This window comes from Mus pahari, chromosome 8 (genome assembly GCF_900095145.1).
Source record: "Mus pahari chromosome 8, PAHARI_EIJ_v1.1, whole genome shotgun sequence".
In the NCBI taxonomy this organism is placed as follows: Eukaryota; Metazoa; Chordata; class Mammalia; order Rodentia; family Muridae; genus Mus; species Mus pahari.
The window spans coordinates 47,956,120-47,964,968 of NC_034597.1; positions in this window are offsets into that span (position 1 = coordinate 47,956,120).

Sequence of the window (8,849 nt, forward strand, 5' to 3'; positions counted from 1 at the left end):
TCTCTTCTGTTTTTTTTTTTTTTTTTTTTTTTTTGGTGACAGTGTCTCAGTGTGTAGTTCCCATTGGCCTGGTACTTGTTATATAAGCCACACTGGCCTCAAACTCAGAGATCTTCTCTCTTTGCCTCCTGAGTGCTAGGATTATAGACCTTTGCTACCATGCTCAGCTAAATGCTAAGTCTTTTATTTGCTCTTTATTTATTCAGTTGTGTTGGGCCAACCTTTCTTCACATTGTGTGACTGTGTGTCTCTGTATTATCAATTGTAATTTCTGTACCAGCAAAAAAGGACGTATGGACAGGATTCTGGTACTGTCATTTCTATGGCCCATCGGAGAGTTTTTCCCCTTTGTAAATAGTCTTCTATCCTTACCTGCCTGAAGGCAATCAAGAGTTGTTCTGGTTTTGTCTTAGTGCTGATAGGTTGTAATAAAGAGCTGATAGCCAATAGCTAGGACAAGGAGGAAGAAGGTGTGGGCAGAGGAGTGATGCAGGGAGGAGCAAGCAGACGAAGGAGATTCAAAACCAGACATAGAGGGGAACGCACACAGTCCAGAGTGGAGCAGAGAGGTCTAGAGCTCTCATGTTGGCTTGTAAGCTACATAGTCTGTTTAAGTTAGATGAGCTAACTGGGAGACTACCCAAGCAAAAGGCCTAAGCTTTAAACTTTGTTTTATTTATACTGGCAGATCTGAGAATGTCCCAGAATACAGTCGTTCATGATTTTCACCAGTCTTGTAACTAACAAGTATTGTTGCTGCAATTTTATTTGTCATGTTCAAAAATGATCTGTGAGATGACCAGGAATCCCAAATGTATTAATACTAGTTACTTTTCTTGGGGCCAGTAATATGATTGTGACAAGAAGTGGGTTACATTTATTTTGGCTTACAGTTTAAGAGATTAGAGTTCTTAAAGATGGGGAAGGACTGGTAGCAGAAGCAGGAAGGGGGTGGCTTCATCAAATGCTCAGTCAGAAAGCAGGGCAACAACAGGAAGTGAGTCCAGGCTGAGAAGCTTCAAGGCCTCTCTTCCATAACCCACTTCTTATAGACATGAACCCAAGGCTCATGCTAGCTGGGAACCAAGTGTTCAAACACACGATACCATGGGAGCATTTCTCATTCAATGGACAACATTCACCTAATCTGGAAGAAAGCTCTGAGGGCCAGCCAGTCCTTCCTTCCTTCCTTCCTTCCTTCCTTCCTTCCTTCCTTCCTTCCTTCCTTCCTTCCTTCCTTCCTTCTTACTTCTACCTCTTTGGTTCACTCCATGGGCAGCCTAGTTTTTTGCATGAAAACTACATACTATATTTAATCTTCCCCCCATGATAACCTTCTAAATTTTAAAGGTTTACTGGTGTGTGTGCCCTCGTGTGCATGTGTGAGTGCATGTTTGTGTGTGTGTGTGTGTTTGTGTGTGTGTGTGTGTGTGTGTGTGGGGTGTTTACATGAGTGCCATAGTACACATATGGAGGTCAGAGGACAACCTGTGGGTGTAGCTTGTCATCTCCCACCTTGACAGTCTCATATTCATGGGATCTTCAGGCTTAGTGGCAAGTGGCAAGTGATAGGTAATTTCTCTAAGAATGAAATGAGCCAACTCAAGACAGACTTAAAAATATATGCCTAAACCCAGATTTATTGGGAAACTACTTTCGACTGGGCGAGTTCACTGGTCTCAGGGAACTCATCATGGGATGGAAATCAGGGAAGGGAAAGGGAAAGAGAGAAAACACCTGGACAGAGAGAAGGAAAAACACAGAGACCAGAATGTCTGGATTCTATAGGGAGGAACTTCTGCGGGAAGGGCAGCCCTGCCCCTGGGCTGGAAAGGTCAGGGTTAGGGGTGGGATATACCAGGCAGTGACTGAAGGATGCTGGGGGAACCTAGAGGCCAGGTCTGCTTTGGCATGTACAATATCCACCTCAGCCCCTTGTTTGAGGTCTGAAACCCAACAGTATGTATCTTTATTCAACAATCTTTCTAGTCTCAGGATGATATCTTAACTATAAACTATTCAGCCTTGTGCCTTTTTTTTTTTTAAAAACAAAGGATCAATTTGTTTAATTTTCAGTTCTTTTCTTCCTGTTTACAATTAATTATGTTTAGCATGTTTTGTATTGGTAACCCCATACACACAGACTTTTAAATCACTAATTTGTTGAAACGTACTTGGTAGACCTTGCTATTTACTCCCTCCACTTTTTTTTTTTTTTTTTTTTGAGACAGGGTTTTTTGTAGGTTGGTCTCAAACATGATATGTAGCTGTAGATAACCTCAAGTTCCGGAATCCCCTGCTTCCACCTCCTCAGTGCTGAGGTCACAGGTATAAACCACCATGCCTGGCTTTATTTTCCTTTTTAAAACATACAGGTAAGCCAGGTGTGGTGGCTCACACCTAAAATCTCAGCTCTTGAGAGACTATGGCAAGAGATTCAAGAGCTTAAGGCTAGGCCCATTGGGTAAGTGCTCTTGCTACCAGCCCTTAAGATATCAGTTTTATCCCTAGGACCCTTATGGTTGATGGAGAGAACTGACTCCACAAATTACATTCTGACCTCCACACACCATGGTACACATGTGCCTACACACAGTAAATAAGTAAGTAAATAGATAAATGTATACATTTTGAAACAGAATTCAAGGCCAGACTGGGCTCTATAGTTCTATCTCATTACCCAAATGGGTTTCAGTTCTGTCAACATTATCACTTCAATTGATTTTTAGAACATTTCAATCTTTTCTTACGAAATACCATATTTAGCCTGGCATAGTGGCACACGCCTTTAATCCCAGCATTCGTGAGGCAGAGGCAGGCGGATTTCTGAGCTCTAGGCCAGCCTAGTCTACAAAGTGAGTTCCAGGACAGCCAGAGCTATACAGAGAAACCCTGTTTCGAAAAACAAAAACAAACAAACAAACAACAAAAAAAGAAGAGAGAAAAGAAATACCATATATTCTTCACTTTCCCACTTTTTTTTTTAAATAGATCCTCTCTTGAACCATCTCCCTTTTGTGACATGCACTCTACCTCTCCAACTTTGAAGAACAGCTAAGCAATTTTATATCTCTATGGATTCACCTATTTGGGACATTTTACTTAAATGCAATTATACAGTATGTAGTCTTTTGAGTCTAGCTTATTTTACTTAAGATAATCTATTGAAGGACTGTCTACACATTCATCAGAACTTCGTTCCTCTTTAAGGCTGAGTAATATTCAATCATTTGGCTATACCAGGTTTTATCCATTTATCAGTTGGCTTACAACTTTTTGAAATTATGAACAATTCTGTTATGAACATTCAGATGCCTTTTCTCTACGAAGTTTAAGATTCACTTATATATTATGTAGGTCATATGCAGAGGTCAGAGGGCAGCTTTAGAAAGTTGGTTCGACTCTTCCATCACATGGGTTTGAGGGAATCTAATTTTGGTCACTGGACTATGTGTCAACTGCCTTTATTTTCTGAGCTATCTTAGCAGGCCTTTTTTTTTATTATTATTATTATTTACTTTTCTTTTATGGATGGGAATAATTTGCTGCATCTATGTGCACTATGTGCATCTACGTTACTGCATGCCTGGTGCCTAGAGAGGCCAGAGAGGATGTTAGATACCTTGGAGGTAGAGTTACAGTCAGCTGTTAGCTGGACACTGAATTAAAGTCTCTCTCTTTTTTAAAGATTTATTTATTTTATGTATACGAGTACATTGTAGCTGTCTTCAGACACACCAGAAGAGGGTATCAGATCGCATTACAGAGCGTTGTGAGACATCATGTGGTTGCTGGGATTTGAATTTAGGATCTCTAGAACTCAGGACCTCAGTGCTCCTAAGTCTTTCCAGCCCCCAAGTCTCATTATTTCCGTTTCTGTTGCTGTGATAAAAGTAATGTTCAGAAGGAAGAGTTTATTTGGATTAGCATTCCAAAGAGATAAGCAGCCATGATGCCCTGGCAGAAAGCTGAGAACTTGCAGCTTTAAAGGCAGTCATTAGCAGAGAGAGTAAACCGGGAACAGGGCAAGATCTTTGGCTCTCAAAATGCATCCCCAGTGATGTTACCTCCAGCAAGCCTACCCCTCCTAAGCTTCCCCAAACAGTGCCACCAAGTGTCAAATATGAGAGTCTACGGAAGCCATTCTCCCTCAAACCAGAAAATGATCCTCTGCAAAAGCAGCCAGTGCTCATAATTGATGACCCATGTCTCCAGTCCCCTCTCTAATTTTTGAGACGTGGTCTCAGACTGGACTTGAACTCCTAATCCTTCTGTTTCTCTCTCTCAAGTGCTAGGATCCCAGATGTGTACCACCATACTTGGATAATATTCAAGTGCTTATTTGATTAGTTGAAACAGGTTCTTACATAGTCCAGAATGGCCTAGAACTCAATTATATAACTAAGGAAGACCTTGAATTCCTGATCCTTCTACCGTCTTTTCTTTTTCTGTCCTCCTCACACCCCTTCCCAGAAGAGGTTTCTTTCTGTAACTCTGGCTACCCTGGAACTTAATCTATAGACCAGGCTGGCCTCAGCACTCAGAGAGCTGTCTGCCTTCTGAGTGCTGGGATTAAATTCTTGTGTCAGAATTCAAGGCAGACTGGGCTGTATAGTGATGCACTGCCAGCTTTTTTCACTTTATGCAGCCCTGGCTGTTCAGGAACTCCCTATATAGACAAGGTTGTCCTCGAACCCAGAGATTTACTTACCTCTGCTTTCACCTGCTGAGATCAAAGACATGTTCCACCATATGTTGTTGTCAGGTATTCAGCAGAAAAGACTGCTTAGACATAGGTTTAAGCCAATACAAAGTCTTTATTAAATGGCTAGTGAATACATTGGGTGTTCAGGTTCCCAGTGTAGCCTTTCTCAGGGTGAGCTTTTAAGCACAAAACCATGTTCTGGGTTGACAGACTTTTTTAAAACAAGAACTGCTAGCTAGAAGTAGAACTACAGAAGCCAAAAGGCAAGCTTAGTACATTTAGAGACTTTCTCAGAACTATGGACTTTAATAGATTGCATCTTTGTTTTTGTTTTGGCTGGTGGTGCTGTCTACATGCTGAATTTTATGTCTGAATGGCACTTCCATCATGGAGTCAGTTGTGCTGAGGTCTGGGGCTCAGTTAGAAAATGGTTATTTTAAAATGAACTTACAAACAAAATTGAGTATAATATGTGTTTAAATTATCATGTTCTAACTTCCCCCTTAATGTTGTAGAATGATGTCCTCTTAGCATGACTTAGTCCTTGCACTTTTTTAGAAAAAGATTTATTTATTATTATACATAAGTACACTGTAGCTGTCTTCAGATGCTCCAGAAGAGGGCGTCAGATCTCATTACGGGATTACAGGTGGTTATGAGCCACCATGTGGTTGCTGGAATTTGAACTCAGGACCTTCAGAAAAGCAGTCGGTGCTCTTACCTGCTAAGCTATCTCCCCAGCCCTAGTCCTTGCACTCTTGAACTCTCAGCAATTGTAATTACTTATGCAAGACCTGTGTAAGATTTGGCATATTACTGTTTATCATATTGGTGGTAAGGGGTTCATAATCTCCTCCCCTTGTGGATGTATAGGCAGTTAACAGTTGAATGGGGGAAGGGCTATATATAGGCAGTTAACAGCCAGTGGGGGAGGGGTTTCCAAGGCCCTGTGGCTTCCTAAGAGTAAGTAGGTAGTTATCACTTGCTGGGGTTGAGGGGGTTCCAGAGGTGCTCCCTCCAGGGTGTTAGAAAATATTGTAATAGTTTCTGGGAAGAGTTTTCCTCAGTGTAAGTTGCCTATGTTCTTGTAAGTAGTCATAATTAAATCCATCCTTTACAAAGCTCTACTTGTGTGGAGTCACTTCTTTGGTTTGAGTTTGGTACCCTACTTGGGGTAAATGGGGATTTTTTTCCTCTCCTAGGAGAAGTCCATATCACATGTGGTTCGAAATTCTTATAACTGGCGTGTGTGTGTTTGTTTTTTTGAGACAGGGTTTCTCTGTATAGCCCTGGCTGTCCTAGAACTCACTCTGTAGACCAGGCTGGCCTTGAACTCAGAAATCTGCCTGCCTCTGCCTCCCAAGTGTTGGAATTAAAGGCGTGCACCACCACTACCTGGCTAGTACAATCATTTAAGCTCTGCACTGAGGTTTAGATAGGAGAATCTGTGTAAGTTTCGGGCAGCTTGGTCTATATATTAAGTTTTAGGCTAATCAGGCTACACAGTGAAAGATTTTCTTAAAACAAAATGAAACAAAACTCTAATAAGTTGTTAAGTTTTATGTACAAAAGAAAATGAGGAACAAATTATTATATGTAGTCTTCCACATATTTTATTTTTTAAAGTTTTATCAGTGTGCAAGTATGTGTGTGTGTGTGCATGCGTGCACGTGTTGGTAATCTTTGAACTTATGAGGTATAGGCAAGATCAAGAGTTCAAAGTTGGGGCTGGAAAGATGGCTCAGTGGTTAAGAGCACACTGACTGCTCTTCCAGAGGTCCTGAGTTCAATTCCCAGCAACCACATGGTGACTCACAACCATCTGTAATGGAATCTGATGCCCTCTTCTGGTATGTCTGAAGAGAGCAATGGTGTACTCTCACAGAAAACAAATAAATCTTAAAAAAAAAAAAAAAAAAAGAGAATGAACCGAACCTCTAGACCTGTAAGCCAGCCTCAATTAAATATTGTCCTTATAAGAGTTGACTTGGTCATGGTATCTGTTCACAGCAGTAAAACCCTAACTAAGACACCATCCTCAGCTACAGTGTACATTCCAGGCTAGCCTGGATTATATGATTCATTTGAGCAATGCTTGGTGGCACATGCTTATCCCAGGTTTTGGGAGGTAGGGGCAGAAGGACCAAGAAGTCAAGGCCCCCCTTAGCTACATATTTGAGTTCTAGGCCATCCTAGAGTATAAGAATCTGTTTTAACTAATCAAATAAGCACTTGAATAATTTCCAGGAAAGGTGATGCACACTTGTGGAACCATGTGGGTTCCAGAGATTGTACTCAGGTTACCAGAGAATTATGAAGTATAAGATAGCAATAACATCAGGGAATTGGTAGCAGTATAAAGCTGCTCCCATGTAAACAGCTTGTGGCAAACCAATCAATGCTTACCACCTAAAACCACTTCTAACAATAAATTCAGTGAGTTGATTTATGATAGGACCCTAATATCTTCATTAGATCCATGGTTGAGGGAAGTCATTCAGTAGGACAGACTTTAAGAGCCAGAAGTGGGAATGACTCCAAGGGAACACCAGGACTGACCTTTCAGAGAGGCAGACACAGAATTCGTAGGATCTGCTGGGGTTCAAACCTCAGCACTGTAAGAGGGAAGTGGACTTGGGGTTCCACTCCTAATCAAGAAGCTATTTGCAACTAGTATCTGCTGGCAAACAGAAATTCAAGTTTTTTCCAATGGAGTGTCATAGAGTATATCAACCACACTTCAGGGTAGACCAGGTGCCCAGGAATATTGGTCAACACAAACCAACTCCATGGTTTTCTTTGTGGACTTTTTTTTTTTTTTCCGTTTTGATATGATTTGATTTTTCAAGATAAGGTTTCTCTGTGTAACAGCACTGGCTGTCCTGGAACTCATTCTGTAGAACAGGCTGGCCTTGAGCTTGGAGATCTGTCTGTATCTGCTCCCAAGTGTTGAGATCAGAGGGGTGTGCCACCAATGCCTGGCACATTTTGGCTTCTTTTTTTCCCTTGGTCTTACCAATTTCCTATTTGTTTTGATTTTTTTCTTCTTTTGAAAGAACAGGAAGCTGGGGTAGGAAGGTGAGGAGGAGGGTTCAAGAAACTGGGGGAGGGGAAAACAGGATGAAAATATATGGAAAAAAAAGAGAATTTGGCCCTAGATGTCATATTCCCATATAATACTTCCAGGTTGCCAGCGAGTTTTATCACTTCTCACATATATTAAGATGTTCCTGTTGTTATAGTGACATCAAACATGTCGAAGTCAAATGGTATTGTGAAATATGAAATTTCACAAGAATGTTTTAGTGTACTGAAAACAAAAATTTTTTTACAAAAGTTTTCTGAAAAATACAAGTTGAAAAGCTGTGTTGTAGTTTTTTTTCAAATTGTAAAGGAGAGCAGTGTATGTATGGAATTTAAACGAGGGTGAAAGCACTTTTTTTCTTTTATTGAAAATGATTGTTTCTACCAAGCTGTCCTTTGTAAATGGTATCCACTGCAGTCTACACATTAGTCTGAGACCTTAATCAATAATTCACTTCATTAAAAATTTCATGTTCATTATCATACTGAAGAGCTTTACAATGTAACGCCACATGACTCATTAATAGGCGGTATTGTTAATTTGGAAATTCAGAGATCTAATTTAATCCATCCATTTGGTTGGGGAAGTAACCAACATCAGTTGTAATCCCGCTAACAGCCACCAGGGCGAAGTGCATTTCTTAGGTTACAGGGAGTCCTGGAAATCTGGCACCAAGTCTCCAGCCAAAGACGTAGGTGTAGACGAGGAACAAAAGACCCTCGTGCCGCCCTCCAGCGGCTCCGCTCCGAATGCGCCCGGTGGGACTCCCGTGCAAGGGTCACTGCCCACGGAGCCAGGACTGACGCGAAGGGCACGCGATGGCCCGAGGCCCCGCCAACGTGGAGGACAGGCGCCGGGCAGGCCCGGAGCGCATGCTCGGCCAGGCACCGACGGCCGAGCCCAGACAGCCCGGGTCCCAGGGGCGCGAGCCCGCTAAGGGAGCCCGGGGCTCCATCTTGCCCGGCGGCAGTCTGGGGTCACCACTGTCGTGCGGTCCCGCCGCAATCTCGGCGCGCAAACTCTTGGCGGCCGAGGACAAGGCCTATGGTAGAGCGCGAT